Source organism: Adiantum capillus-veneris, chromosome 6 (assembly GCF_014529385.1).
Source record: "Adiantum capillus-veneris isolate H3 chromosome 6, ASM1452938v2, whole genome shotgun sequence".
NCBI lineage: Eukaryota > Viridiplantae > Streptophyta > Polypodiopsida > Polypodiales > Pteridaceae > Adiantum > Adiantum capillus-veneris.
In genome coordinates this window covers 15,537,975-15,543,974 of record NC_140936.1, presented here as the reverse complement: position 1 = coordinate 15,543,974, position 6,000 = coordinate 15,537,975, and positions in this window count along the sequence as shown.

Here is a 6,000-nt window from a genome sequence, read left to right as displayed (position 1 = left end):
CATTCAAAGGATGCCGTTGAAATTTATCTAGGACTCTCAAATTGTCCTTGTGTAGAGAATACTTGATATGAATGGATTTTATTTTTTCCATTGATATGACTACACTAACTATATCAAGACTACCTAGAAAATCAAATGTTTTCATGGAAGAGCATCGGATTTTCAAAAGAATATGGTGCTTAGAAACACCAAGATAACAAGTGACATTAGTATAATTTATTGTATTATAGAGATAACCTAATCTAATAAATCACATATTACAAGAAATTAAGAAACTACACACATATTTTTGGCTATCAACATGGTTGATTAATCAAAGATCTTTCTAAGGTTAATATAGGAATTGACGATATCTCAAATAGATGGTGGTGTTTAGAAACACCAAAATAATTCATGAACCCAATATTATCATTTATTGCTCGATTTAGATACATGTACCGAATTCCATTTGACTCTAATACATGGAATCTTATTATGAAAATGCCTAGAAATTTTCTCCTTATTGGCCATGCTTTCCTCTTGCATAAGCTCATCCAAATAGCTATGCCGTGATTTTCCTTCTCTAACACTAGTTTGGTACCACAACCGCATATAACAGTGTCCTTTGGGGATCATTTTGAAGAAAATACCGAGGCAAAATCATAATGAATTTCCACCAAGCTATATAGTGTGTGACTTGCCCCATGGGTATACTACATAAGAAAAACACTACATGTGGTACATAAATCATTAAAAAAAACATATTGGCTCTAAATTACATGAATATGTGGTGTCTATAAGTATATAGTGTGGCACATAACGTATTGTGATAAACAAAATTCATTTGACCTAGGAAAAAAACCATTTAATATAAGACAAAATTAGGCAAAAAATAGAGGACATTGATGTGTCCATTTGAATTGTAAGAACTTTTTTAAATTTTGAAAATGGATTGTTCTTGCGTATTTAAATTTTCTCCATTTTACATGAATCTCTGGTGTGTGTAAGTATATAGGGTGGCACATAATGTATTGTGACAAACAAAATTCGTTTGACCTAGGAAAAAAATCATTCAATATAGGGAAAAAATAGGGGACACTTATGTGTCCATTTGAATTTTAATATATATATATATATTTAAAATGGAATATTTTTCTTGCATATTTAGAATTTCTCCATTGGTAGCTTTCCCAAAAAAACCCATTTGACATTGTATAAAGCATAGAAATGACCTATGATTTTTCTCCAAGGTTTAGGACATTATAATGTCTAGAGGACATTCTAATTTCCACATACCAAACACTACAACACTAAATGAAGATATCGACACGCCTATATCAACGGCCATGCTTTTCCACGCGTATATCGACGACATTAGCGGGCGTCGCTATACGCGTCGCAATGTGCGTCGATATACGCGTGGAAAGGCTTTATTTGCGACGCGTATAGCGACGCGTATATCGACGCCAAAAAAATTGGGGGGAAAAAGCGAAACCCGTGCGCAGGGGCCATTTTCGCCTGCTCGAATCTTGGCCGAAACCTGCTGCGTAGGTATTATGTCCATCTCCACCCTCCCCAACCCCTCTCTCTCTCTCTCTCTCTCTCTCTCTCTCTCTCTCTCTCTCTCTCTCTCTCTCTCACTCGGATCTTGGCTTAGGAAATTAAAACTAAAGAAGAAAAAAATTAAAGAGAGAAATGAAATGAAATGTTATATTAACGTCTTCGAAAGGCCAAAGTGACCTATGAGACATGAGACAAGAAAGTTACAATGTGATGGATCTGATACAAAGTCAGAGTAAGAAGATGACAAAATAAAATATTATGGAATCCTAAACTACTGGGTGTGGACTAAACGGCTAAACGAGCTAGTTGGGATAGGTAGATCTCCTCCATGGTCAGTACTCTGACCGGACGTTGTGCATGTCGAGCCAAAGTGACCTAGCTAGATCCTCTGATGCAGCCTCTGTCGATGTTGTGTAGTCCTCCGCAGTCGTGGGTGTCTAGATCTCCCTAGATCAGTCGCTCGTTCGATCATTAGAGAGATAGGGAAGTAGAGAGAGAGAGAGAGAGAGAGAGAGAGAGAGAGAGAGAGAGAGAGAGAGGTAAGTAGAGCCTTATCAATTACAACCTCCCGCCGTGGCTTGCTATCAAGAAGGGTCATTTGATTTTAAGCTTGATTGTACCTGGTAAGTTCAAAGCAAAAAACATGGATGTTTATCTAGCTCCACTAGTTGACGAGCTCCAGGAGTTATGGCATGGGATCAACATAGCAGATGCGGTTGAACCAGTAGGACAACAGCATGCAAGGATCCATGGACTTCTTATGTGGACTATGCATGATTGGCCAGGATATGGAGAAGCTTCTGGTAATGGTTATTGATTTACAAAATTCTCGCTATTCGCAAGCCCTTTTCCTTGGCCTGATTCATGCTTTGATATATGCAGGACTAACAACTTCGGGATACAATGCATGTCCAATTTGCGGGCAGTCTTTGGATGTGCGCTATTCTACCTCTCTTCGAAAGAAAATTTATCAACGCCACCACCGTTATCTTCCAGATGGCCATCACTTGCGTGAAGGCCAGCTTGGTCGCGTCGAATGTCGTCCTATGCATGTACAAGAGTGGTGTCGCCGATGGGAGCAACATGAGGGGCAACCTGTTCCAGGAATGAAACGTTTGTCCATTCTCCATACGTTGCCGTACTGGGGCGATCTACTAATTAACCATTTGCTGGATCCAATGCATATATTCAAGAATGTGGGAGAGCTCCTCTGGAAGACAATCATGGGAATGCTTCACACCCGAGGGTCCGACGCCTAGGGGGGGGACGCCTACCGGGTTCAGGACGCCTATGGGTACGACGCCTTCTTCTCCCATCACGGCCGCTTCGACACCTAGGGGTGGGGCAGAGGCGGGTACGTCCTCATCTCCGCAGCACAGGTGCACTTGCCGATCTCGGCGATCGTCAGGTGGAGGTGGTGGTTGTTGTGGAGGAGGGTCCACAGATGCTTCGACCCCTCCTCGCTCACGACCCCCGTCTTACCCAGGCACACCTCTCGACACACCTCTTGGCACACCTCGGACACCTTGGGGGGCACACGATCCTAGTGCCTCCAAGCTCTATACTGTACGGGGAGATGGTTCTGTTGACATGGATAGAGTCGGGACTGAGATACGACAGTGGATTCGCCAGCTCGTGGAGCTGCAGTTTTCAACCAGCATTCTGACGTCTTGGGATCAGCAAGAAAAGGAAAAAGTCACTTACATAGTGGAGACCATCCTGAGAGAGTACCAGCCTACTCCAGGTTCTTCCGTTGTTTCAGCGCGGTGGATCAAGGGTGTTGCACGGGACACCATCAAACATCGATGAGATGCAGCTCGGAAGGCTTTCAGGACCGGCTCGCCGAAGCCTTCGGGCATCCCACACGAGACGTGGCTGCAGATCGGGGAGGATGAGCGGACAACGGCCACGTGGTTCAGACAGCAGCGTGAGGCCGCGCAGGTACGACAGATGACTAGGGGGACATCTCATCTTGGCAGCGGAGGCTTCGACACCTTTCGCTATGAGTTTGTGAGTTTCTAATCCAATCTTAACTATGGCGTTTTTTAAAACGCGATGAATCATGTATTCTTATTACTTTGATTTTTGTATAAACGCAAAATCTTGCGATGCATCGAGCTCCATCACGCGAGGAGGAGTCAGATGGATATCGCAGAGGTATCTATGAAGTACCGAATGATCTTGAAGCTTCAGGAGAGCCTGTATACTGGGAGGCCTTACAGTCTCGCTGATCGCTTGAGGTGAGACGTTAATATGTGTGAGTTGATTTAATTAAGTCATTATATGTGAAGTAATATCAATACTAATTTTGTGAGTTGTCCTATGTGCAGGTTGCGACGCCTAGTCATTAGTGGACCAGATTTCATCTATATGATTTGTGAGACACAGACACGCTTCTGTGTCTCTTTTTTGTACAAACAGTTAGTGTTCAGACAGTTATTGTTTCCCTTATGGTTATGATTATTGTCATTGTCATTGTATAGACAGTTATTGTTTCTCTTTCTGGTTATTCTTATGGTTATTGTTAATTTTGTTTATGGTTAATGTTATCTGCATTATGGTTTTGATCAAAGTGGTTATAGCCGGTTATGGTTATGCTTTTAAGTTATGGTTATGGTTCGTTATGGTTATGCTTTTAAGTTATGGCTATGCTTTTCAGTTGGTACGGTTGTCTTTCATTGGCCTTAAATCTCATGTGAGATCCTACATGGATAGCATGTAGGAGGCGTATACATGATATGGTTTTTTTTAAAAAGTTTATGTAAAAACAAAGGGAACTCTGCCGAAATTTCTACGCGCAGGAGCATGGTTGATATTTTGGTGCTGCTCGCTTTCTTGGGCAGAGGGCAGGAAGTTTAGCTGTGGCTGTGTCCATCTTTTAACTGGACACAGGCCAGGCTACCTGTCCTCTGCCCAAGAAAACATTTTTCTGCTATGGTCGTCGCTATGCGCGTCGCTAATAGCGACTGGTTTCACAACGACGCGGATAGCGACGGGCCGCGTCGATATTTGCGTCGATAACACGTTTTTTTGTTGTGTTTAAACTAGTGTTAATTAAAAGGCTTATGTTGTTTGATTGCATAATTGCAAAAAAAAAAAAGGAAATCAAGACACTAACTGTCATTCCCAAAGATAATTAGCACCATCTCAATAGCTAGCATTAGAAATAATGAAAACATCATTAAAATTTCTTATAAATACACAACTCCAAATACAAGGTTCTCTCTCTCTCTCTCTCTCTCTCTCTCTCTCTCTCTCTCTCTCTCTCTCTCTCTCTCTCTTGTCAATCAATAACCATACATATTCAAGAAACACACATTGTATTCAATAAGACCTAATTTATGCATGATTTTTAAGTCATGCATACACCTTGATTACTCCATATGACATATTTTTAATCATGTACATAGATACAAAAGGAGTTAACAACACATTGCTTTAGTCATCTTTGTGTTAAAAGAAGTGAACCCAAAGCAAATTACTTTTGGTAGACACATTAATTCTATATCTCTATCCTTGCCATCATTTTTAATAAGATGAGAGGATAGTGTTATTATTCTTAAGATGCATGAGTTACTCCCAAGCATCTACATTTAGCAGTTGTACTACAAGATTTGAGCCATGTAAGAAAGATACATATGTTGAAAGGTAAGGTGAGGTTCTTGATCGATTAGAGTCTCGAAGCAAGTACCTTTTGATTAACACTAGCATGGAGGTGCTTTGTTCAAAATGCACCTCTTGGATCTTTAAAAAAAAGATCCTATTATGCAAATATTTTTAGCTTCTAATATGTTGGCTATGGATCCAACTTGGGTTTAAGATCCTCTTTGCAAGTGCATGGTACCTAGGCTATCATATGAAACATGCATATGTTTGAGGCTCACTTGAAACTGAACCTTAAAGTTGAGGCCCATTGCAAGTGCATCTTTTACTCAAGCTAGAGCCTCTCATGGAAGTACACATTGAAGAGTTCAAACCTAGTAGTTTGAGAAAGAAGGTCCCATGTCTTTGGATGTAGTTCCTCTCTTGCAAGTGCTAGATTAATGGGGCATCAAACTTAGAATTGAGTCCCTAGTTAATAAGTTCATCTGAGGCTCAAATGCATGATGCCCAATTCATTTCAATGTCAACATGGAAGAGAGCTAAAATGAGCTTGAGCGTGGAATGTAGCCTTGGGATTTGAACAAAAAAGTGCGCTAGAAAAAGACGATTTCTTGTGGTTAGGATGTGCACACAAGCAATCTACCTACATAAAAAACTAGAATGAGCTCATTAGGTTGATCTCACATGCTAGTTCTACACTAGATTATGCATATAAGTCTTAAACTTAAGTTGGAGTCTCAAGTTCTAGAAACCTATAATTTAGTGTATGAAGGCTCATGTCCTTACATACATTAACATATGGAAGTCACGGGCAAGATGAGCTTCACATACTAAACCCAACTTGCATTTGTTATT